Genomic DNA, 24,572 nt, shown 5'->3' with positions numbered 1-24,572 from the left:
GATTCACTGAGATGTTGCCTGGTATGGAGAGTGCTAGCTATGAAGAGAGGTTGAGCAGCTTAGGATTATTTTCATTAGAAAGACAGTTTGAGGTGGGACCTGACTGAGGTCTACAAAAATCATGAGAGGTATAGACAGGGTGGATAGCAGGAAGGTTTTTCCCACAGTGAGGAACTCAATTACAAGGGGTCAAAGTTCAAAGTGAAAGATGAAAAGTTTAAGGGAGATATGTATGGAAAGTTCTGTATGCAGAGGGTGGTGAATGCCTGGAATGTATTGCCAGCGGAGGTGGTAGAGGTCGACACGATGGCATCATTTAAGATGTATCTAAACAGATAAATGAATTGGCAGGGAGTAAAGGGATACAGATCCTTAGAAAATAGGTGATAGGTTTAGACAGAGGAGTTGGATCAGCGCAGGCTTGGAGGGCCAAAAGGCCTGATCCTGTGCTGTAATTTTCTTTGTTCTTTGATAAGGCTTGGTGTATCGGGGTTGGGGTAGGGACATGGGAGAAGGTGCTCAGGACCTAAAATTATTGAGCTCAATGTTGAGTCCTGATGGCTGCAGGGTTCCCAAGTGGAAAATGGGATGCTGCTCTTCCAGCTTATGCTGAGTTCTGCTGGTGCACTGCAGTAAGCCTGAGACAGAGATGTTGGCCAGTTCGCAATAGACTATTTAACAAGACCAAGACTCTCTTTTACCAAAGGTTTGAAATGGACATCAATCCCCATTTCATTTCAGGAGCTTTTATTAATTTCATGAAGAAAGTTTGGTGGCAATGATGATATCTCAGACTTCTAAGTGGTTCAACTGGCGATGACCACCAATTATACCACACAGCATAAAGCTGTGTGGATCTCATAATATATCCTAATTAGGACAGAGGTCTACATTCACCCTCAATGATAATATTAATAGTGATGCTGCTTGTACATGGATGTGTCTGCCCAGCATCTTTCACTGCTATCAGTTAAAATGAGTTTGCATATACCTTGAATTACAGGATAAAATGCCATGGATATGACACTGGCTTTATATTATGAATGAGCATAGACTCCTCATTTATCAAACTTACTTCATACTGTCATGCTTTTGACATTACATTGTGTTGACCTGATCAAGATTACAAAGCATCATATTAGAACTGTAAGGAATGTATTGATGAAAAAAAAACATTTTGTCAAAGCTTTTTTACCTTAAACTCATCAAGGCATTTCACAAGATTGTAATTTCAAAGGAACATTTTTACTGCATGAGACGGGAGTGCTGACCGTTTGACAAGTGGAGTCTGGTTGGTAGAGGTGTTGCTATGGAATGTATTGGAAACTGTACATATTAATATACCTGCCTCTATCCTTTTTGGACAGAAGTAACATTGTGCCTGCTTCAACTCAACAAAATGCATGACAGCCAGTCACTGCTCAATTTCTCAGGAGAATGCCCTGATTAATCAATCAACCTGATGGATCTAAAATTTAACAAAGCCTTGCTATTAACTGACAATCAGCATTCATGGCTACATTCTCTATGACAATGTTTCTTCCCATTTAGTGTCCACTTTCCAACCATTAGCATTCTCCTTGCATGCAAAATGAATGACGATTTTTCCATTGTCGTTATATTTTTGAGAAATGTCCTGACACTTGTGTGACAAAACATTTACAATACTTTCTTCTCCTTTTTCAACAATACTCAAGTTCTGTACTACAAAGTGACAACAGGCAGGGATTTAAAAAAATAGAATGAAGAAATTAGTTGGGAAAAACAGCGAATGAGAGACTGCAAAGAAAGCATTACGACAGCCAATGGTTAGTGAAACAAAAAAAATTAGTAAACAAAACCCATAAATGGTTTACAGGAATCACTGGAAAACCCATAAATGGTTTACAGGAATCATTGTGTTTTTCTTCATCCTAATTTAAGTTATGGTTTTCTTGTCCAAAATAAGAAATAATGGGTTCAATTTGTAATGTTTCCCAGATCTCCTGATTGTCAGTACTCCTGTGAACTGCTTCCGAACTTTGATATCCTGTTAGCTCTGTTTAATCCTAGTTTAATTCCCTTAGTGCCACTGAAGCCTAGAAATGCTCCCAGGAATACCAAACCTTTAGGTGTAACTAAATTTATGTTCTAATCTGTTAGAAATTGGGCTTTAATACAAACATGTTGCACATTTTCCATTGTTTATTCCTAGATTTCATATTGATACGCAGTAAAATTTTAATGCATAGAAAAAATGCACATTAAAGCATCTAACTATTTATGGCTTTCATAAAAGAATGAGCAGTTAGGGAATTGAACCCCAAATGGTGCTTAATAAAGCAAAACAAAATAACATGGAATTATAAACAGATTTGACACAGCCATTGAAACAGTGCCATAATTTCAAGGAGTATTGCATTTGCTGTAATGCAATTTGAGAATTCATGATATTCTATAGTTGCTGTGAACCTGTTGTTAGAATCTACATTCTGACAGAAAGTGACCACTGTTACGAAAGGATGGGCCACTTAACTCATCATGAGCAAAGTACATAGGAGGTCTGACAATATGTATGGTACAAAATAATAAACAAGGAAAGAAACTTGAACACAAGCTCGAAATTCTTGTGGAAAAGAGACTACTAGAAACAATGTAAAGTATACTCTTCAGTGAAGTGCAAAAGTCCTAGTTATTTCCTCTTGCTCCTCTCTCCCAGTGACAATAATTACAATTCCTGATGAAGGGCTTTTGCCCGAAACGTTGATTTTGCCTGTCCTCGGATGCTGCCTGAATTGCTGTGCTCTTCCAGCACCACTAATGCAGAATAATTACAATTGGTTACTTTCAACAGAATGTATTTTGTATATTATCCTTGACTGACAATATAATGTATAATTCTTTATAGCCTGATGTTTGAGTTCACAAGACACTGAGGAACCATTCATTCTGTCCTTGGATATATTGCCCGATCATAATGTTGACCTGTTATTTTGATGATTCCAGGTTTCATAACCCTGTAACCCTACTTGAATACCTCAACCAGAGGAGCATACTCAAGTCTTTGCACATGCACAGTTCTTTGTTTGAGCACATGCATTGAATGGGTTCATAATTTACAATTATAAAGGAACGCTCCTGATTTTCCAAAATTAAACTTAGTTTTTAGTTCTATTTTGTCCAGTGAATCTCTGCTCTCAGTGATAGCTGAATTGAATTTATCCTGCAGTTTCTGTTGACATTAAAACTAATCTCAACAGACAATGGACAAATACCTATAATCAAAATGATGGATCAATTAGAGACAAATGAATTTTTCCATTTCTGCTATGTGCTTCCAAAAAGAAAAGAAAATTTCACTTAAGTATCACAGTGCATTTGGCAGATGAGCTGTTATCTGTCTCAACCAGGAATTAAAATTCTAGATGTTCAGCCTATTTTTACAAATTTTATTGTTAAGGAATGGATACTTACAGACAATGCACTTGATGATACGAAGGCTGTGAGAGGCACATTACAGTTGTTAAGTGCAGTTTTAAAGTCATAGAGATATACAGCGCGGAAACAGACCCTTCGGTCCAACTCGTCCATGTCAACCAGATATCCTAACCAAGTCTTGTCCCATTTGCCAGCACTTGGTCCATATCTCTCTAAACCCTTCCTGTTCATATACCCATCCAGATGCCTTTTAAATGCTGTAATTGTACCAGCCTCCACCACTTCCCTGGCCACAGTTCCACACATGCACCACCCTCTGTGTGAAAAAGTTGCCCCTTACGTCCCTTTTATATCTTTCCCCTCTCACAGTAAACCTATGCCTTCTGATTCTGGTCTCCCCAGCCCAGGAAAAAAAACCTTGTCTATTTATCCGATCCATGCCCCCCATGGTTTCATAAACCTCTAGCAGGTTACCCCTCAGCCTCCGAAGCTCTTGCAAAGCAATTGCCGTTCCTCTTCTCTGACATCTTTACAATGGTCTTTTTTTTTTACTTTGCTGAAAGACCATTACATTTTACCTCTTGCTGACCTTCACTCTTGGTTTATACTCAATTGTATCAATAAGGCAGAAAAGTTGAAAAAAAACTGCTGAAATTAAAGGAGGATCCTTGGCTTTATTTTCAGGAGAATATTTTCAGGAGAGCGCAAAGGCATTTAGGGTAATGCTCATCAATACCATTTAGGACTCAGGGGTCAGTGCTGGGCCCCTTACTGTTTGTTATCTATATCCTGCTCCTCGGATGCTGCCTGGCCTGCTGTGTTTTTTCAGCACCACATTTTACATATCTATATCAATAATTTGGATGAGAATGTACAAGGCATGATTAGTAAGTTTGCAGATTACACTAAAATAGCTGGTATTGCGGATAGTGAGAAAGGTTATAAGAAATTGCAGCAGGACCTTGATCAGCTGGGGAAGTGGGTCAAGAAATGGCCAATGGAGTTTAATATAGATCAATGTGAGGTGTTGCGTTTTGGAAAGTCAATTCAAGATAGGGGTTTCATGGTGAATGGTTGGGCCTTAAGGCGTAAAGTGGAACAGAGGAATCTTGGAGTTCAGGTGCACGGTTCTCTGAAAGTACAATTACAGATAGACAGGGCAGTGAAGATGACTTTTAGCACACTGGCCTTCATCATTCAGGGTATTGAGTGAAGAAGTTGGAACTTATGTTGCAGTTGTACAGGACATTGGTGAGGCTGCACTTGGAATATTGCGTTCAGTTTTGGTCACCTTGTTATTGGAAGGATGTTATTAAGCTGGCAAGAGTGCAGAAGAAATTTACAAGGATTTTGTCAGGACCCCAGGGTCTGAGTTACAGGGAGAGGTTGGACAAGCTCGGACTTTTTTCTTTAGAGTGTAGGAGACTGAGGGGGGATCTTGTAGAAGTGTATAAGATTATGAGAGGCATGAATAGGTGAACACACTCAGTCTTTTTCCCAGAGTTGGGGAATCAAGGACTCGAGGGCATCAGTTTAAGATCAGAGGAGCAAGAATAAAAGGAAACTGAGTGGCAACATTTTTATAGAGAAGGTACTATGCATATTGAATGAGCTGCCAGTGGAAGTGGTTGAGACATGAACAACATTTAAAAGGCATTTGGACAAATACATGGATAGGAAAGATTTTGAAGGATATGGGCCAAGTGCAGGGAAATGGGGTTAGCATGGATGGACATGTTGTTTGGCATTGACCAGTTTGTGCTGTAGGACGCTTTGACTCCATGACTCATCTGGAGTATTATATTCAACTCTGAATGCCATACTTAGGCTGGAAGGTAAGTTGAAGTGGATACAGAAAAGATTTATTGCAATGGTGTCCAGGGTTAAGAACTTGAGTGATGTGGAGAAGTTGGAGAAACTGGTCTTTTTTTTTAGAGCAGAGAAGATTAAGAAGAGATTTGATGGTGGTATTAAAAATGATGGATAGCTTTGATAAGAATAAATGAAGAAGAATTCTCACCAGTAATTAAATAAATTATCTGAACCAAAGGACACAGACTTAGGTGATACATGAAAGTAAATTCATGAGCAGCATTCTAAAGGGCATTGTCTGAATACTTGAAGGAAAATAATTATCAGATTATGAGGAAAGAGCAGGGAAGGGTGGCACAATGGCTTGCTGCCTCACAGCACCAGGGACCAGAGTTCAATTCCAGCTTCAGGTGACTGCCTGTGTGGAGTTTGCACATTGTCCCCATAACTGTGTAGTTTCTGTCAGGTAGTCTAGTTCAAAGATGTGCAGGCCCTGCCAAATTACCCTGTAGCATCGAGGGGTGTGTAGGCTCGGTGGATTAACCATGGCAAATACAGGAATAGGGTGGGCGTGATACTCTCCGGAGGGCTGATGCAAACTCAGTGGCCCAAATGGCCTTTATCTGTAACTTTATTATCCTAAAGGGATTGACTTGATGACTGGACCAGAGAGCTGGTACTGAGGTGATGTACTATGGTGGATGGTTTTATTCTGTGTTGAATCATTCTATTATTCTGTGAGTTTAGCAAATGGGTGCCAAAATAAAATATGTCCTTAAATGTATAGAAAATGTCAGCCTTTTAACAAAGATAGAAGCATTTATGAGAAGATTAGTTCCATAAACTATCACCATCTATTCTGACAGTAGTTGGAATTGGCCTTGCAGACATCATTGCTTTATTGTCATTTCCACATATCATCTGACTGTAAGAAGCGTAATTTAACCACAAAGTGGAGTCCTGAAGCATTGCTGTACCTGGTCTTGAAAATGAGGTGGGCCAAGTGGATCAAGTCTCAGTGATACTCAATAGGAGACAGTGATCATTGTATCATAAGATACAGGATGGTGTTGAAGAATGGTATGCATCAATCCAGAGTGAGAAAAATCAGTTGGCGGAGAGCTGACTTTAATGGGGCAGCATTGATTGGATTGGTGAGACAAAATCATTACAAAACAATGGGCCACCTTCAAAGAGCATATCGCTCGGGTGGAAATGTACAACAAACAAATCCAGAATTCGCTGGGTGACAAAGGAAAGCCAAATTAACACTAGAAAGAAAAGGCGTGCATATGACAAGTGTAAGGAAGAAATTATAATCAGGAACCCCAGGAATATTGAAGATTTATGGGGAGGTGAAAAAATAAATCAGAGAAACAAAAAGGATTATGAGAAATGACTAGCAGCTAACATAAAGCATCTTCTCAAATTCTTCTTTGGGCATAGAAATAGTGGAAGAGTGGTTATTAGGTGTTAAGGGCTAATTAAAGACCAAACAGGGATTCAACTTGGGGACGGGGGCACAGATGTCATGTGAACAGAATACTTTACATCTATCTTTTCAAAAGAGGAAGAGGCTGCCCAGACCATGGTGACAGAGGACAAAATGGATAAGGAAGAAATCTTGGACAAATTGCAAACCTTAAGTGTCAATAAGGCACCAGGATGGGATGAGATACATCCAAGGATCTTGAAGGAAGTGAGGGTAGAAATTATGGGGTTGCTAGCCATGAACTTTCAATCTTCCCTGATTTTGGGAGAGGTACCAGAAGACTGCAAACTTGATGGCCTTGTTCAAAGGTTATAAGGATTATCCTAGCAATTAAAGGCTAGTCAGTTTAATGTCAATGGTGGGATAGCTTCAAGAAACAATCATTCGGGATGGAATTGTAGTCACGTGGAAAAAGGTGGGAAGATTCAGCAGATGTCTAAAGGTCATCATCTTTAACTGACTTGTGGAATGTTTTTTGAAGCAATAACCTGAAAGGATCAATGAGGGTAATTCTGTTGAAGTGTTGAACATGAATTTGTCGAAAACATTTGAAACATAAATCTACACAACAGACTTGTGAGAGATCATGGATTAAAAGGGACAATAAGAACATGGGTACAAAATTAGCTGAGTGACAGAAAACAGAGAGCAATAGTCAATTTTTCCGACTGGAAGAAGGTTTGGAATGGAATTTCCCAGAGGTGGCATTGCAACCCTCGCTTTTCCACATTTTTATTAATGTTATCAATCTTGGTGTACAGGGGACAATTGCAAAATTTTCAGATGACAGCAAACTTGGAAGAATTTGAATCAGTGAGGAGAACAGTGCAGAACTCCAAAAGAAAATTGATAAGTTGGTGGTGTGAGCAACGTGGTGGCAGATGATGTTCAATGCAGAGAAGTTTGAGGTGATGCACTTTGGTCAGAAGAAATTGAGAGAAAAGTTTTAAAAGGGATAAAGTAATACAGGAGATGTGGGAGCAGAAGGACCTGGGTACATATGTACACAGATCATTGCAAGTGTCAGTACAATTAGAGACAGCAGTTGATGCATCATACAGCATTCTCAGCTTTATAAATAGGGGTGTAGAGATGTGGGATATGCAGGCTAAATGGGTTAGTCATGAGAAATACGGTGTTATAGGGAAAGTGTAAGGGGGGTGGGTCTGAGTGGGATGCTCTTCAGAAGTTCAGTATGGGCTTGATGGGCTGAATGACCTGCTCCCACACTATGACAACGATTTATGAGAAAACAAGAGCAAGGTGGAGATGCTGAACTTTCACAAGACACTTGTTTGACCTCAGCTGGAGCATGATGTGCAGATGTCGGTGCCACATTATCGGAAAGCTCCAAATGTATTGAGCTCGCGCAGAAGTGATTTACAAGAATGGATCCAGGGATGAGAAATTTCAGTTATGAGGAGCGATGGAGGAAGCTGAGACATTTATTCTTGGTCAGAAAAGAGCTGAATGAGATTTGATCAAGATTTTCAATATCATAAGCATGTTGGGCAGAGTCTGAGGTTATTTAAGCAGAAGTACCATTGCTAGCCATGTTTCTATATGTAGATCTGAAACAGCTTAGGGCAGGCATCAAGAAATGCTCCTTGACAGAACAATTGATCAAATAGGTCAGTGGACTAATGCCAGGATATTTGACACATACAAAAAAGAAGAATATAACGTTAGAATTACTCTTCAGTTCAGAAACGCAGACTTCAGAGCATTCTATATTTTATCCTTTTCACTCTCGAGAATAACCGTGGAAAAAAATTTCATTAGTTTTAAAGAAGTGATCCTCTGAAGAGAGAGAATGCTATTTTTTATTCTTCTCTTTTCCAGAAATGTGTGTGTAAATATTTATAGATCCGTATTCACATCTCTGTGTGTTAATCAATTATTCCTTATTCATTCAAGGGTTTTGGTAATAAATTGATAATTGCATTTTATAAAATAACCTGGTAAACAGATTTTTTAAAAAAATTAGAATCAGATATAGATAAAGTATTTCATTGGCCATTGGGAAATGTATTTTATTTTCTGTTGTGATCCGTAAGTGGAGGAGTGCAATCCTCCACCCTCAGTTTTAGCAGTGTGAGAATGGGCATGTTTTGTAATTACTTTTCACAAGTATGGAATAATTACAACCTGAGGATCTTTTCATCGCACAGAACTAAACACATAGTCAAGCAGTCAGAGGAAATTAAATAATTCAGATGTTATGCAGTCACAATATATCCAATTCAAACTTAATTGAGAAAAACATGAAATTTGCTTTTTTTTAAACTGAGGATTCATAGATCCCAACATAAATCAGAAAAATCAAGATCAAGGGCTTCAACAGCATTTATCTTTATTTATGTTTATTATTGTTTGCTTATGCTTTTTATAAACAAGTCACAAGAGTATTAAACTGTCACAAACAACAACCTTTTGTTCACCCTTATTGCTTTTTTTTATAAAAGCACAAAGGTCTATCAAATCAATCAAATAAAACCAATAATCTGAGAACAAGAAATATCCTTGGTTGTATTGCAATTAAACAGTGGTAAAATCGCAAAAACAACATCCAATTCTTTTAAAGGGTCCACAAAATAGGAATTTTCAACAATAGGTCGACACTTGAAACATTAACCTTGATTTTTTTTCTATTAAGATGCAGTTCAGTGTACTACATATTTCCACAATGTCTGTTAAGTTCAATTTCTAACCATTTATTTCCTAAAAGTACATCCATTAACATTTGACTTCAGTCTGAGGTTATTCAGGTAATGGTAGCACTGCTGGCTATAAAAGTTCACACTTCGATATGTCCATCTGAAACAGTTTAAGGTGCACACAGAAATCCTCCTGGAAAGAACAACTGATCAAAGGGGTAAGTGGATTAATGCCAGGAGATTGGACACATACAAAAAAAGACAATAGGATGTTAAAATTAGTCTCCTGGAAGGATTAGAACAAGTATATCAAAAGGTTTCCTTCTGGAGCCTACTTTATAATATTAATTTTAATTCCTGCTTTTTTGATGCATTTTTGCTCATCAGTAAGTTCTATTGAAAATAATAGTTTCTGTGTTTGTTGAATAAAAGGAAGTATCATATTTAATTGTAAATGTAAAATAATAACAATAATTCATTATATGAACCAAGAGTCTGGGTTAATTAACCTTGATGGCTGGAACCATTAGTGCTGTCTTGTTTAAATGGACGGAAATCTTATTAAAGTGTTTTCATTGTTATGTTTCAGTCAGTCAGACTCCATTGTAGTACATTTCATGGGAAAATCTGCAAATTTATTTCATATTATATGTAAAAAATGACCTCATTTGTACTGAGACCTATTCATTTTCTCAAATTTAGTAGTTACACAAGGCTTTCTTGAAGAACATTAGTATCATATGTTCAGAAAATGGGATTGCATAACATAATTAGTGCTTAAGCATCAGAAGTGGGTGATTTTGCACTGGAACCGTGTACATTATTATAGGTCATGGGTACCATTATCTGAGCAAAGGTTTTGCAAATGCAAATTAAAAAGAAGAGGACACTCACATTTTGCAGGAGTCACCAGAAGAAAAACATCCGTCAGTTTGTTTAGAATGCACAATGTTCTGGATTTTCTGTATCTGTCACAAATGTATCTTCAAAGAAATTGCTGCAATTATAACAAACAAAACTAAGAAGGCTGATCATAATATTCACAACATCCAAGCAGAATGTACAATTTCATTTTAACACATCATATTATTTTATCTTCTTAGCTCTACCTTTCCCTTGCTTATTTATAAACAACAGCAATTTATTGACCTATTTCTAAATCTCATCTTCACCCATTATCCTGAAAATGAAAGCATCATTGGTTATCATTGTATCTGATTTGGCCAACATATGGAAACTGACTGAACCCACTGTCAGAAATACATATCAAAAGTATGGCATAGATTTTTTTTCAGGTGAAGTGTGAGTTCTAGGTACATGTTTAGTGTTATTTACATGTCATCACAACAGGAAGATGGATCGAACTCGGAATCATGCAGAGAAATTGAAAGCAGCACTCCTCTTTTGATCTTGGAATGCGCTTCAGACAGAGGGACATAATTATGTTGATCATTAGCACTAAATACTGGCAAATTAACATTGCGGTACCTGCTACACAATAATTGTTCTCCACTACCATTGTATTAAATGGTTCCTTTTAATGATTTTCTTTTCTACTAATGGCTAATAATTTGATTAAACAAGATATATTTTAAATAACCATAATTTATAGAATCATAGTATCCCTGCACTGCAGAAGAAGCCCAACAAATCTGTACCAACCCTCCAAAGAGCAACCCAGCCAGATTCCCCCAAACTCTCTCCCTGTAACCCTGCATTTATCATGGCTAATCCACATAGGGTGAATTATCCTGGATCCTATTGGGCAATTCAGCATTGCCAATTCGCCTAACTTGCACATCTCTGGACTGTGAGAGTAAACCAGTTCACACAGAGAAAATCAACGCAGATATAGGGAGAACGGAAATGATCCATAGCACCTATGTTAAATTAAGATATGACAAGCAATATGTTTGGCTATGTAATGACAGTCAAAGTACAGGCAATATATTTGGCTATGTTAATGTGTCTGAATAGTCAAAAGGCAATTTAAAACAAATCATTGAGAAAGAAACTGCAGTCATATTAGTGATCATATTTGTTTGGAATGGACAATGACTGCATTGAGATAGTAGAAAATTTTGAAATACATCAATTATTGCATTGATTAAAATATTGTGCAATGCAACTCCAATCTACTAACTGATGTTTCAAATTTCCAACATTTTGGAGTTTCTATCCCAGTGTGTTTAACTTGCAGACCATTCAATTTGGATCTTCCTCTGCTGGTACCAAATGGTCATTGGGAATCAAATTCAAGGTCCACTTCCATTAGGTCAGAAGTTACTGATGATAGCTCAAGTTTTGTATGGTTACACATCAAAAATGTCATGGTTAAGATAAAAGCTGTTAGTGCTAATGATAGCGATCCACAACATACTACCTTGGAGAATACGGGAAGAAAATTGCAAGTACAAGGGTCCTTGACTTCCAAATGTTCAACTTACAAATGCTGGTACTTATGAATGCAATCACACACATGTTTTTTTTTAACTCTAAAGGCTTGACACACAAACATTTCCAGAATTGATACATTGGCACAGTGGTTAGCTCTGCTGCCTCAGAGTGCCAGGGACCCAGGTTCAATTCCAGCCTTGGGTGGCCATCTGTGAGGACTTCACACATTCTCCCAGTTTCTGCTTGGGTTCCCTCCAGGTGCTCTAGTTGCCTCCCACAGTCCAAAGGTGTGCAGGTTAGGTGGATTGGCCATGGGAAATGGGGAGTTAACAGGTATGGGGTGGGTCTGGGTGGTTTGCATGGGTGCAAACTCAATGTATCAAATGGCCTCTGTCTGCACTGTAGGGATTCTATAATTGCTTGGAGACAGTGAGGACTGCAGATGCTGGAGACTCAGAGTGGTGGCGCTGGAAAAAGCACAGTCAGTCAGGTAGCATCTGAGGACCAGGACGGTCGATGTTTCGAGCAGGACTTCTATAATTACTGTACTAATGAATAGCTGCTTTCCATTGTCCCACATTGTGCCCTGTTCTGCAACAAATCGACTTGTGAATGGAGCCCAGAACAGAACCCTTTTGCACTCGGGGTTGCCTGTCCATGTGGTTCTGAAGGGAAGGGAGTAGAGGGTAGCTCATAGCAGGGAGTTGAGTTGTTTCGCGTTTAACAACAATGGAAAAAGGCAGTGCACTGGCTCACAACCTGTATACTATTTGAAAAAAAAGTATAGTTCAAAATCACAACCAACAATAAAAATTGCCAAATAGAAAATGCTGGAAAAATACAGCAGGTCCAGCAGCACCTGTGGAGAAAAAAAGAGTTAATACTTCAAGTGTCTTCAGAACAGTCATTTTGGATTTGAAACATTGACTGTTTAGCACTCCACAAATGCTGGTAGAGCAGAGTTTCATCAGCATGTTCTGTTTTTATTTCAGATTTCTAGCATCCACTGCATTTTACTTTTATTTGAATAATATACATCAACCTGGCTCAGTTGGAGATATCATTGTATTGGGTTAGAGTACTTGCAGATTGAAAACCCAGTGCAAGTTTAACCCATAAAATGAAGATTGCACTGATATTCATGGGTAATTACTTCTCTCAAAAACAGAAGCATTTCTCTCACACCAATTTACTTTGAAAGGTATTATATAAGCAGTGGAAATGCAATTTGAATGAGTTGTCAGTCTAAATCAGAACCCAACATCTGTTAATACCATCAAGAACATACTAGTTGGCTTCTCATTTGATGGTTACAACAAAATGCAAACATCTGGTGTGCACATGTCCATTTGTAGTATCTCGCAACAACGCGCACCTACACGTGCATGCATGTGTGTGTACGTATTGTACTGAAAAGTAGGTTAGGTTATTTCTGAATGTGGAATGAGTTAGATTTTTACTTTGCTTTCCACACCATTTCCCAGGCCTGGCACAAACACACCAAAGGAAGAAACAACTTTCATTTATGTAGTGTATTTTTGGCCACAGTATGTTTCAATACACTGGCAAAAATGTAGCCTTTCCACTGTCTAAAAGGCACAATTTGGGAGTGTAACAGAATACTCCCCACTTGCCTGGATGAGTGCAGTTCCGACAATGAGCAAGAAGCTTGACACCATGCAGAACTAAGCAGCCCCCTTGACTGGCACCACATCCACAACCAATGCTTAGTAGCAGCTGCAGAAATTCTCCAAGGTCGCTTAGACAGCACCTTTTGAACACACAACCACTTCTATCTCAAAGAATAAAAACAGCAAACATTTGGGAACACCACCAGGTACAAGTTCCCCTTTAAGCCACTCATCATTGAGGCTTGGAAATATATTGTTGTTCCTTCACTCTTGCTGGGTCAAAGTCCTGGGAGTTCCCCTGTCCCCCAATTCATTGAGGGTCTACCAACACAAAATGGACTGTAGCAGTTTTGGAAGTCAGCTCACCACCATCTTCTCAATGATAACTATGGATGGGCAAAAAAAATCTGGCTCTGCTAGCAACACCCACATTCCATAAAACCACAAATAAAAATCAGAAAATAAATTAAATTAACCAGCAACAAAGGAATCTTAAACATGAAAAATAACAGAATGTCTGAGTGGCAGTATGGCAGCATTCATGAGAATAGTAAAAATAGGCAATTTTACAGAAAACTGGTCGTTAATTGCGTTTTAAGAAATGACATTTCCAAGCAGCAGGAATGTTTCTGATGGTGAGGTATCTAACCCTGCCAGGAGTGAAGCCAGCAGCTAACACTATCCAATCAAATCAGGGCTGTTCTGAAACCTTGAATACTCTCTCACTCTCATTAATCATGAAAACAAAACTAATTTCTCAGAGAAGCAACCGGGAATGCAGGATTACAAGGAAAATTCTGGAAAATTCCTCTCCAACTCAGTAAGGCAATCTTACAAATCCTGGGAGACTCACATGATCCACAACATGTCAAGTGATACATTTAATTAATACCCCTATCTCTCAATACAATCCTCATTTGCAAACTTATCAAGCTTCTTTTATTTTGAAACAACCAAACTTGCAAGCTCCTAAGATACTAATTGTATTTGTGGGACAATAAAACACAACAGTATTTGTTTTTAATTGAGATTATGTTTGGAATTTAGCAGACAAACTACTTCAGTAGCCCAGGATCATTGGGTCATTATGGCACTGGACTTCTCACTGGCAGTGTATTATTTTAAATAAAAACAAATCTGTAACAAAAAGCACATTTTAGTTGTGCTATCGTCCAGTACTGGAATAATATGATTAAAGTGGTTAAAATTCAGGACAGTTATTCTACTTTGATTTCAACATCAATTGGACGAAAAACAGATCTGATAATTAGTGTGCAATTGACTGTGAACTCTGAAATTATTCTTCTTCTCTCAACACAAAGGTAACTGACTTAGTCCAGTCATCAGTCTGGAGCCAACCAGTAACACAATAAGATTTGTTACAAATCATATCTGCTAATTAGACAGTCTTTGTGTGTGTTGCAATCTATCCACATCCAGCTGCCACAGATGTTGTGCACTGACAGAAATCAGTCTACGGCCTCAGGCTTTGTTTGGTCTCGTGTTTTGCCATATTGAAATGGATAATTTAATAGCTATAATCACTTCTGTAAAATGAGATGACACTATAAAATTGCACCCAAGACACAAATATTAACCCTGCAGGCCAATGGCATTTGTCTAGAGTCAATAAATAAACTAATTTTGACATTACAAACTTTCTTTTTTGTGACTGGAATAACAATTTACTGCTTTGCTCAAAAGGTGAGCGAAACATTCTGAAATAAAACAAAATGGTCTCCTCATTTAAACTCTGCAAATGGCTTCTGTTTTTCACTCCAAAATTACCAACTATATACTATTTTTATCTGAGGCCACAACCTGAGTTCACTGATATTTCCTTATTTGCAAATTGCAATCTTAACATTATGAGAGGGATTGTTGGCTAGATGATTTGTGTGTAGTTTATATTCTAACCTTTGGAATAATGCCAATAAGCACGGTTTCGATCCCCATGTTGGCTAAAGTAACGTATGGACCTATCTTATTGTCCTATTGTCTTATTGCAAGGACTGCAGCAAACACTACATCGGACAGACAGGCAGAAAACTAGTCACCAGGATACACAAGCACCAAAGAACATGACTAGCTATCACTAGTATCCTTACACACAAAGAAGGACAACACTTCAACTGGGACAACACATCCATCCTAGGACAGGCTAAACAGAGAGATGCATGGGAATTCCTAGAGGGCTGGCATTCAAAGAGGAGCTCCATCAATAAACACATAGATTTGGACTCCACTTATCAACGTCTTTGAAAAAAAACGGAAATTATATCACCCACCTTAACAGACCAAGACACACAAATAGAAAGTGGGACAGAACCCCAGCTCTTCACCTGAAGCTCACTGATGATGTTACCTAGTGTGGTGACAAAATGTATGAAAATGAAGCTAACAGCACAGCCAGCAAACTTACAACCTCAACCTCAACCTGAGCTACAAATCTTCTGAAAAATCGGAATATTGAATGTCTATAATTTGGTATTCAAACTGATATTAATAGGAACTCATTTCTCTCCACTTATTGTCTACCTCCCATATATAAATTAGGATTTCACTGTTGGTTTCTTTCCAAGATTTTCTTTCTTAGTTTGTGAGTACATGTAAAGAATAAAAGCACATCATCCCCATTACAACCTGATCTTCAACAACTGGCCTCCCTAATGATGGAAAATTTACTGATCCTTCATGGAAAGGGAGGAGGAAAATTTTAAAGTAAGTAAAATTAGTTGGGGCAGAGAGAAATGAAATGGCTGCCGGCCTCCTTACATATGAACATACGATCAAAGAACATGAGTACACCACTTGGCCCTTCAAACTTGTTCTGCTATTCAGTAATGTCATGATTGATCTGATTTTAACCACAGTTCTACATTCCTGCATATCCACGACAATCTTTCATCCCCTTGGTCATCAAGAATCTACCTTCTGCTTCAAAAATATTTCAAGATTCTGCATCCACCGTTTTTTGAGAATTCCAGAGACTGTCAACGCTCTGAGAAAAAAAATGCTTCCTCTCCTCTGTCTTTAATGGGTGACCTCTTAATTTTAAACTAGTTCTAGATTCTCCCATAAGAGAAAACAACCACACAGTCAAGTTCCCTCAGGATCCAAGTGGATTTTATTTTCTGTTGAAGTCAATGCAAAAACAAATCAAATGCAAAGTACATCAGGAGGGAGGTTCAATCCTTCTCGAAGGTTAATGAGTTAGAACTCATTGTCCATGCTCCAGATAGGTTAGTAATCTAAGGTTGTTAATTAGTTACAGCTCACTAAAAACCATCGGCTTTCAGTCTGTTAGACTGAGAGAAGTGGTTCTTTAACTTGAGAAGATACTGCTCTATGCCAAGTGTGGAGCAATGCAAACAGGCACCCCTTCATGAACTATCACATCTTGTAGAGAGATTGAATCTATTCCTTGTCATTAGTCTGCATCATGTTTCAGACATCTGTGTTAACTAACCATCACATAAAAAGCTTGGAAAAAGAGATACCACTGTAATGTAATGCGTGTACTCAATCTACTTCTGGAGGTGCACAGCATTTGTTCACTATGGAAAAGGATGCTCATGTAAATCCTCCTCAAATACGGCTTCCCCTTTATAGAAGGGGATTCCAGAAACCCAGTGCAGTTTCCAGCCATCCAGAGGAACCACAATGATCTTTGTCCCTTGGCAAATCCAAGAAAATGGTGTGCCTCAAGGCAAAAAATTATACTGGACCTTAACTGATTTGTTTAATGTCTTTGACTCCATCTGTTACGAAGGGCTTTGGAATGTCCTCGAAATATTTGAGTGTGTAGCACCAATATGTCGCTGTGTCAGCAATAGTCCTTCACAATGGATTGGAGGAAAAGCCTTTTCTATCTAAGGGGTGTCAAACAAAGTGCTGTGATTCCGCCATCTCTCTTTACGATTACAGTCCAGTCATGGAACCTATTGCAGACTTTTGTTACTACTTTCCCTGGTACATCAGGTCATCAATAACCCAATTCAGTTCTGACAATGAGATATACACAGTTGATCTTCATTGAAGTGAGGTACATTGCAAAATACTGCAAAAATTGCAAGTAACCAGGTTTACGTGGACGTGACCATGTCCACGAGAAAGGGATTGAGAAACTTATCAGCTATATTTGAATGTCAGAGCAGACTCAACGGATTGAATGGCCTAATTTCTGCTCCTGTGTCTATGGTCTTATGCTTTAAAACATATAATCGGCTGACTCTGTCTCAAACTACAATCACTGATCAGAAGACTGTTCCCAGGTTGGATAGCTCTTGTTCTGAGGCACATTCTTTTATACTATTTTTCCAGGCAAGTAGCCTATGTTGTAGAGTCATACAGCATAGAAACAGACCCTTTGGTCCAACTAATCCTAAACTAAACTAATCATATCTGCGTGCTCATGGTCCATTTCCCTCCAAGCCTTTCCTGTTCATGTATTTACCTAAATGCCTTTTAAACGCTGTAATTGTGCCCACATCCACAACTTCTTCAGGAAGTCCGTCTACACACAAAGCAGCCTCTGTATAAAAGGTTTGTCCTCATGTCTTTTTTAAACATCCCTCCTCTCACCATAAAATTGTACCCTCTCGTCTTGAAATCCCCATCGTCGGGAAAAGGCAACCATCATTGACTCTATCTATCACCCTCATTATTTTATAAGCTTCTATTAAAAAACCTTGACACTGTTCAGTCCTCAGCAATTTATCAGTTTACCACTGACTCTATCTATGACTCTACTGTAAACAATACAAATGGATCGTTGGCTAATCCTTTGCTTCTTAAGGCAACTGTTTGTTTTCTCCTGGTTAGCTCTTGGTTTTAATGAACTTGAATGCAAACCAGCCTGCTCAGGCTGCTCATAGAAGCCACTTACTTGCAGCTTTTATCTCATCTCGTTCTCCTTATGGTATTTACACACCATGACCAAATGTTCAACTGCACTTGCTCTACTGACAAGTGGGTCAGCTATTACATCAAGTCCACATCAGTTTTAAATCAGAACTTGAGCCAGAACATTGTGGCACCATTTACAACACTCAATGTGAAATGTTTTTTTTCTCTCTCATTTCAGCTAACAAACAAACACATGCACAATTCATAAGGAGTTTGACGGGGGATCATGTCTGTGGTTTTATTTTTCTGCAAATGTTTGTAACCGGACTGAGAGAAAAGGAGGAATTGACCATCCAGACATCCATGACTTTCAAAATGTTGGAACATGATGCACACTCCAAGTGGGATTCGGATTGCCTTCAACTGCACTTATTGTTCAACATCAGCAAGAATGAAATCCTTCACCAGCCCTCCCCAAGGCAAGTATCTACATCTCCAGCAAATGTTATTAATGGGGACACTTCAGTCGTTGTGGAACACTTTTTTTTAAAATAACTACTTTTCTCAAAATCAAAGAAAATATCTAGCACATAATTAACAGAGAAAGCAGAGCTATTTCTGTCATTCATGGGATGAGAGCGAGTTGGGCCAGCATCAGTGGGCAGTTAAGAGTCTACGACATCGCTGCGGGTCTGGAGTCATATATAGTCCAGACCACATGAGGATGGCAGTTTCCTTCCCACAAGAATATTAGTGAACCAGATGGGTTTTTCCGATAATCAACAACAGTCACTGTTAAACCATTAATTCCAGATTCTTACTGAATTCAAATTCCACCATCTGCCACAGTTGTCTTTGAACCCAGGTTGCCAGATCATGACCTGGGTTTCTAAATTAATATTCCTGAAGAAGGGCTTATGCCCGAAACATCGATTCTCCTGCTCCTTGGATGCTGCCTGACCTGCTGCGCTTTTCCAGCAACACATTTTTCATTTCTAAATTAATAGTCCAGCGAAAATGTCACTACAGCTTCCAAATATTGTACAACTTTTGGTAAGGTAAACCTTAGGGCAGAACTTATACAATTAATGGTCGGGCCCGAGGGAGAGTTTCCAAATGAAGGGACTTAGGGTTGCAGGTACATAGTTCCTCATGAGTACAGTTGCAAGTGTTCAGGGTGGTGAAGAAAGCATTTGGCAGTTTTTCCTTCATTAGTCAATGTGACTGGGAGAAAGTGAGGGCTGCAGGTGCTGGAGAGTCAGAGTCAAAAACTGTGGCACTGGAAAAGCACAGAAGGTGAGGCAGCATCTGAGGAGCAGGAGAGTCAACGTTTCAGACATAAGTCCAAATGATTTCTGATGAAGGGCTTTTCCAGTGCCACACTTTTCAACTTCATTAGTCAATGCATCGAGTATAGGAGTTGGGAAGTCATGTAGCGGCTGGGTGGGACATTGGTTAGGCTACTTTTAGAATATTATGTTCAACTTTTGTCTCCCTGCATGAGGGAGGTCTTTCTACCAGGGTTGGGGAGTCTAAAACAAGAGGGCTTAGGTTTAAGGTTTTAAAGTGACCTGGGGGGACAACATTTGCACACAGAGGGTGGTGCGTGTATGGAATGAGCTGCCAGAGGAGGTGGTGGAGGTGGGCACAATTACAACATTTAAAAGGCATCTTGATGGAACAACTAGGAAGGGTTCAGATGGATGTAGGCTAACTGCTGACAAATGGGACTCAATTTGTTTATGATATATGGTCAGCATGGAAGAGGTGGACGAAAGAGTCTGTTTCTGTGCAGCATAACTCTGACTGGATTTTTTGAGAAGAGAGCTGTCCATAACAGAACTGAGGTTCTGGTTTCAGATGCTGTTGCCATCACCAGCCCTTTTCATGCCAGTGAGACTTGAGTCACCCACCGAACACATCTCCATGTGCTGGTAAATTTCCATCAGCAGCTGCTCTACAGGATGCTCAAGTGGGAAGACACATGAACAAACATCAAAGGTTAAGTCATCAAGTATCACAAACCAATGTCACCCAATCTCAAGGAGGTCAGGGAAACTGTTTGAAGGACATTCTGAAGGCCTCATTGAAAAGAGGTCAATTGACATTAATTCATAGAAGGAACATGCCCCAAATTTTCTCCCATCCAACAAGGTGAATGCAGTCAGAAAACGACCACAAAAATATTTTGCAGACTGACATCCATATGTTGAATTAGGCAACAAAATACTTCCAGAGGTTTGTAAGGGTTTGATTGTAAATTTATAGTTGAGAACAAACATCAGTTTTCATCTTTCTCTTTTGGACATACTCTCTATCCAGAAGGCAACACACTGCTGGGAAAGGCTCAGCTTTTATTTTATATTTAAGATGTCCTTCATCAATTACCGAATCATCCAATAACTAAATAGAGAACATGGACTAAATAAAGAACATTTACAAAATCACCAGCTCACTCAAATCAATCATAAACAAATAGGAGCCCAGCACTTTTTATTTTAATTTAATCAGTGTGTTCAGATACAATATGATATACCTCTGGAGCAGGTGGGACTTGAACTCGGGCCTTCTGGTCCAGGGTAGAAGCCAGCTCCTCTTCTTTAAACTACAATCAATTCATCCATTTCACCACTTATAAGCACTGTCCACCAGAGGGCAGTGGCACCAATGACTACATAAGGCATGGTAGAAAGAGAGGGAGGAAACTAAATTAAAATGGAGTTGAAGGTAAAACCTAGCTCCTTTTTAAAACAATTAAACCACCACAAAATCACCATGTTGCTCATTGAATAATTAACAATGAAAATACACCACCCACCATGGCACTGCAGCACTAATAATCTAAGAGGCAGCATGGTGGCTCAGTGGTTGACACTGCTACCTCACAGCGCCAGGGACCTGGGTTTGATTCCTGTCTGGGGTGTCTACCTGTGTGGAGTTTGCACATTCTCCCCATGTCTGTGTGGATTTCCTCTGGGTTCTCCGGTTTCTCATTCCTGATGAAGGGCCTTTGCCCAAAACCTCGATTTTCTTGCTCTTCAGATGCTACCTGACCTGCTGTGGTTTTCCAGTACCACTCTAATCTCGACTTTATTTACAAGTGCATTGTGCATGACATTGATCCAGCTACCACAGAGCTAGAGTGACACTCCTGTTTATATCCTGTCAGACAGGGCTCCCTGCTTAGACCAGAGGAACAGCCCTGATCAGGGAACTCATAGTCTGAGGTCCGCCGACCTGAACTCATTACAATCACCACAGAGGGGAAAATCCAACTCATTTTATCCTTTCTTCTTTTCATCTTTTTTGTTTTTTCCACAACTAGAACTGCTTTCATGTCTAGCCAAATGGTTTATTTCCAGCATCCAATCTCCCTATATTTTTCACCATAATCTACCATTAATAAATCAGCTGTGTTTCCAATTACTCATCAATTTGTATGCAATGACCATCAGGGTGGCAAGTGCTATAATATTAAAAGTGAGGGACAGTTTGGAAGAGAGGAATATGACTGCATTAAAATGGAGGGGCAAACCTATCACTTCCCTTCTTCCCACCATGGGGTGGTACAGTGGCTCAGTGGTTAGCACTGTTGCCTCACAGCACCAAGGACCCGGATTCAATTCAAGCCTCGGGTGATTGTCTGTGTGGAGTTTGCACATTCTCCCTGTGTCTGTGTGGGTTTCCTTCGGGTGCTCCAGTTTCCTCCCACAGTCCAAAGATGTGCAGGTTAGATGAATTGGCCATGCTAAATTGCCCATTGTGTCCAGGAATGTGTAGGTTAGGTGCATTAGTTAGGGGTAAATGTCAAGTAATAGGTTCGTGGAACAGGTCTGGGTGGGTTACTCTCCGGAGGGTGGGTGTGGATCTTTTTTGGGCCGAAGGGCCTGCTTCCACACAGTAGTGATTCTATTCTATTCTTTCTTCCTTTATATCCAGAAGTGTTCTTACACACAACCACACATTTCTTTTCTCACCCCGTAGTTTTATTTCACCTCTTATCCACCAGCTGTAAATCACCCACATTCTCCAATTGGTTGATTTGCATGCAAAGTCCAGTAAAAGCAATGCAGACCATCAAAGGTGAGGGAGTGGCAGGGAGAAGGTTATGGAGCTAAATCAAAATGGAGTTGGAGGGGAAGATAAAGTGCTACATACACCGTGCTGCCCACCTCTCTCTAAAGGCATTGAGTATAAAAAACCCAGCACTTAAATTCAAAGTTTGACAGGCATCACCTATTGTCAATCAACCCCCATGTATGAGCTGTTCTGGTTGATGCTCAAAAAGATTTTTAACACTGACAATAAACCCTGCTGTAGAGCAGCTACAAAGCCAAAAGGAGAGATAGCAGTATCCAAGGAGAGATAGCTTGAAAACACCCCTTCCTCAGGCAACTCTTGTCAGCTCTGGTCAAAGACCTAAGGATCCAGCATTAGTCTGCAGAGTCACTTGAGAAGTCGAGCAGATATCATCCTCATGTTGAGGAACCAGTGAATATGAGTTGGAACAGTTTATGTTTGTGAGAGTGATGCTTTGACATCTGAAATAAAATTGATTTTGCAATTCCAAATCAGTTTTTGGACATTGCTTTTTGTTATCAATGGACAATTTCAGGCATTAAGAATGTCGTCAGCTGGTTGGAGAGTTTGCTGCAATGTGAAGGGGAGCAAGGGGTTCAGAAGTAAACATAGGGGATGGGTCCCAGCAGGTCTCCCTGCCCAATATCCAGTCCCTTGTTCAGACACTGACCTCCTTTGAATAAGGTATGCATCCTCCAACATGGTGAGGAGAAAGATGTCCAATTTTAAAAGATGCAACTTTCCATATGCAAGCTGACAGAAGTCAAATAGTTTGATGACATTAATCTAGAATTCTCCTTGTGCTTCATATGTTTCAAAACACAGCCTTGAGAATAACATGAAGGCCATGATTTACTGGCAGTGGGAAAATAGATTTTTCAGACAAACAAAAAGGGAGCAAAATAAAAACATACCAGTTTCAATATAAGAAAAATATGAATGCTTCCAGGAAGAATAATAGAGCAACATATTGCAGATCAATTCCATATTGTACTGCATCAAGGGGGGAATTGCATTGAAGTGGGAGGATAAGTAGGGAAGCAAGACTATAATGAATCAGTCCTACACCCAAATGTACGACCTTCAACCTTCAATCACGATTTGGAGCACAGGAATAATTTTGTTAAGAATTGATTGAAACAGCAAGGTGACAAGAAGAACTGTTCAAAAAAAGAGCCTTGGTACTCTTTGAGGAGGAATTATAATTAGCTCTCTCTGGTACCATGGAAAATGAGTTGGAACTGATAATGAGATGAACGAGGTACATCATTTTTTATAAGGCACCAGGTATAAATGAAAGATTAAACACTGGTGATTTAAATCTGAAGTTTCAAATCATTAGGAAGGCAGGAGGAAAAAGCAGAGATCATTAATGAAATATCAGAAAGAAACTGTTTGACTGGTTTTGCACTTTGTGACTTTCTGTATAGGAACAAGTAAAGTCCATTCTAAAATTACCCTGAATGATAGATTCCTTGATTGGGATTCCAGCACCAGAATGAATAGTTTCTCTGCATCAACACAATCAAACTCTTTAATCATCTGATAAACCCGTTCTATCATCCTAAAATTTCTTTATTCAAGAGGCTACAAGCCAAATTTATGCAACCTGCTTTCATATAATGCTTCCATTTTTGGTATCATTCTGCTAAATTTGCTCTGTGCTCCCTTCAAAAACATTATCTTGTTCCTGAAGTGTGGTGCCCATACTGAGTATATCACTCAATGTGCAGTTCAGCCAAAGATTTATACAACAGGAACACAATTCCCGTGTCTTTAAGAACAAGGCCAACATCCATTTGTCTCTTTAATTATTTTTATTCTTGTAGTTTCTGGACTTTGATCTCTAAATCTACTGCTCCACAGTTACTATCTTCTTACATTTACAAATTACTCAAATTTATGTGTCTTAGGCTCAGAGGTGATGACCCCACAATTCCACACATTGAACTCCTTCTGCTACAGTTCTGCACACAATTAATTTCTCAATGCCCTTTGCAACCTTTTGCTTGCATTTCCACAACTCACTGTGTCGCTTAATTTAGTATCGTCAGTTTGATCACAAATATCTATTCCTTCCTTCAAGTCATTAAGGAATACAGAATTTGGTTTATTGTCACATACATCATGAAAAGCGGAGACCCAGTACAAATCTTGAGAGACAGCACAGGTCATTTCATGTCAATCTGAATATTGAAGGTTTGTGAATAGATTTGTAAAGATATGGCCTCATTCAGT

General features: G+C 39.1%; 1 protein-coding gene across 1 annotated transcript in view; it reads right to left on the bottom strand.

Moving 5' to 3' along the window:
* The window catches only part of LOC122557375 (teneurin-3), a 2,612,756-nt gene extending 2,602,433 nt beyond the window's left edge, over positions 1-10,323 (bottom strand). Inside the window, exon 1 of the mRNA XM_043705048.1 lies at positions 10,273-10,323. The gene's annotated coding sequence lies outside the window, so the exon portion shown is untranslated. The remainder of the gene's footprint in view (positions 1-10,272) is intronic.
* Between the last annotated feature and the right edge of the window lie 14,249 nt (positions 10,324-24,572).

Source organism: Chiloscyllium plagiosum, chromosome 2, assembly GCF_004010195.1.
Source record: "Chiloscyllium plagiosum isolate BGI_BamShark_2017 chromosome 2, ASM401019v2, whole genome shotgun sequence".
Classification (NCBI taxonomy): domain Eukaryota; kingdom Metazoa; phylum Chordata; class Chondrichthyes; order Orectolobiformes; family Hemiscylliidae; genus Chiloscyllium; species Chiloscyllium plagiosum.
The sequence above is the reverse complement of the archived record's forward strand: the minus strand, read 5'-3'. Positions and strand labels throughout refer to the sequence as shown.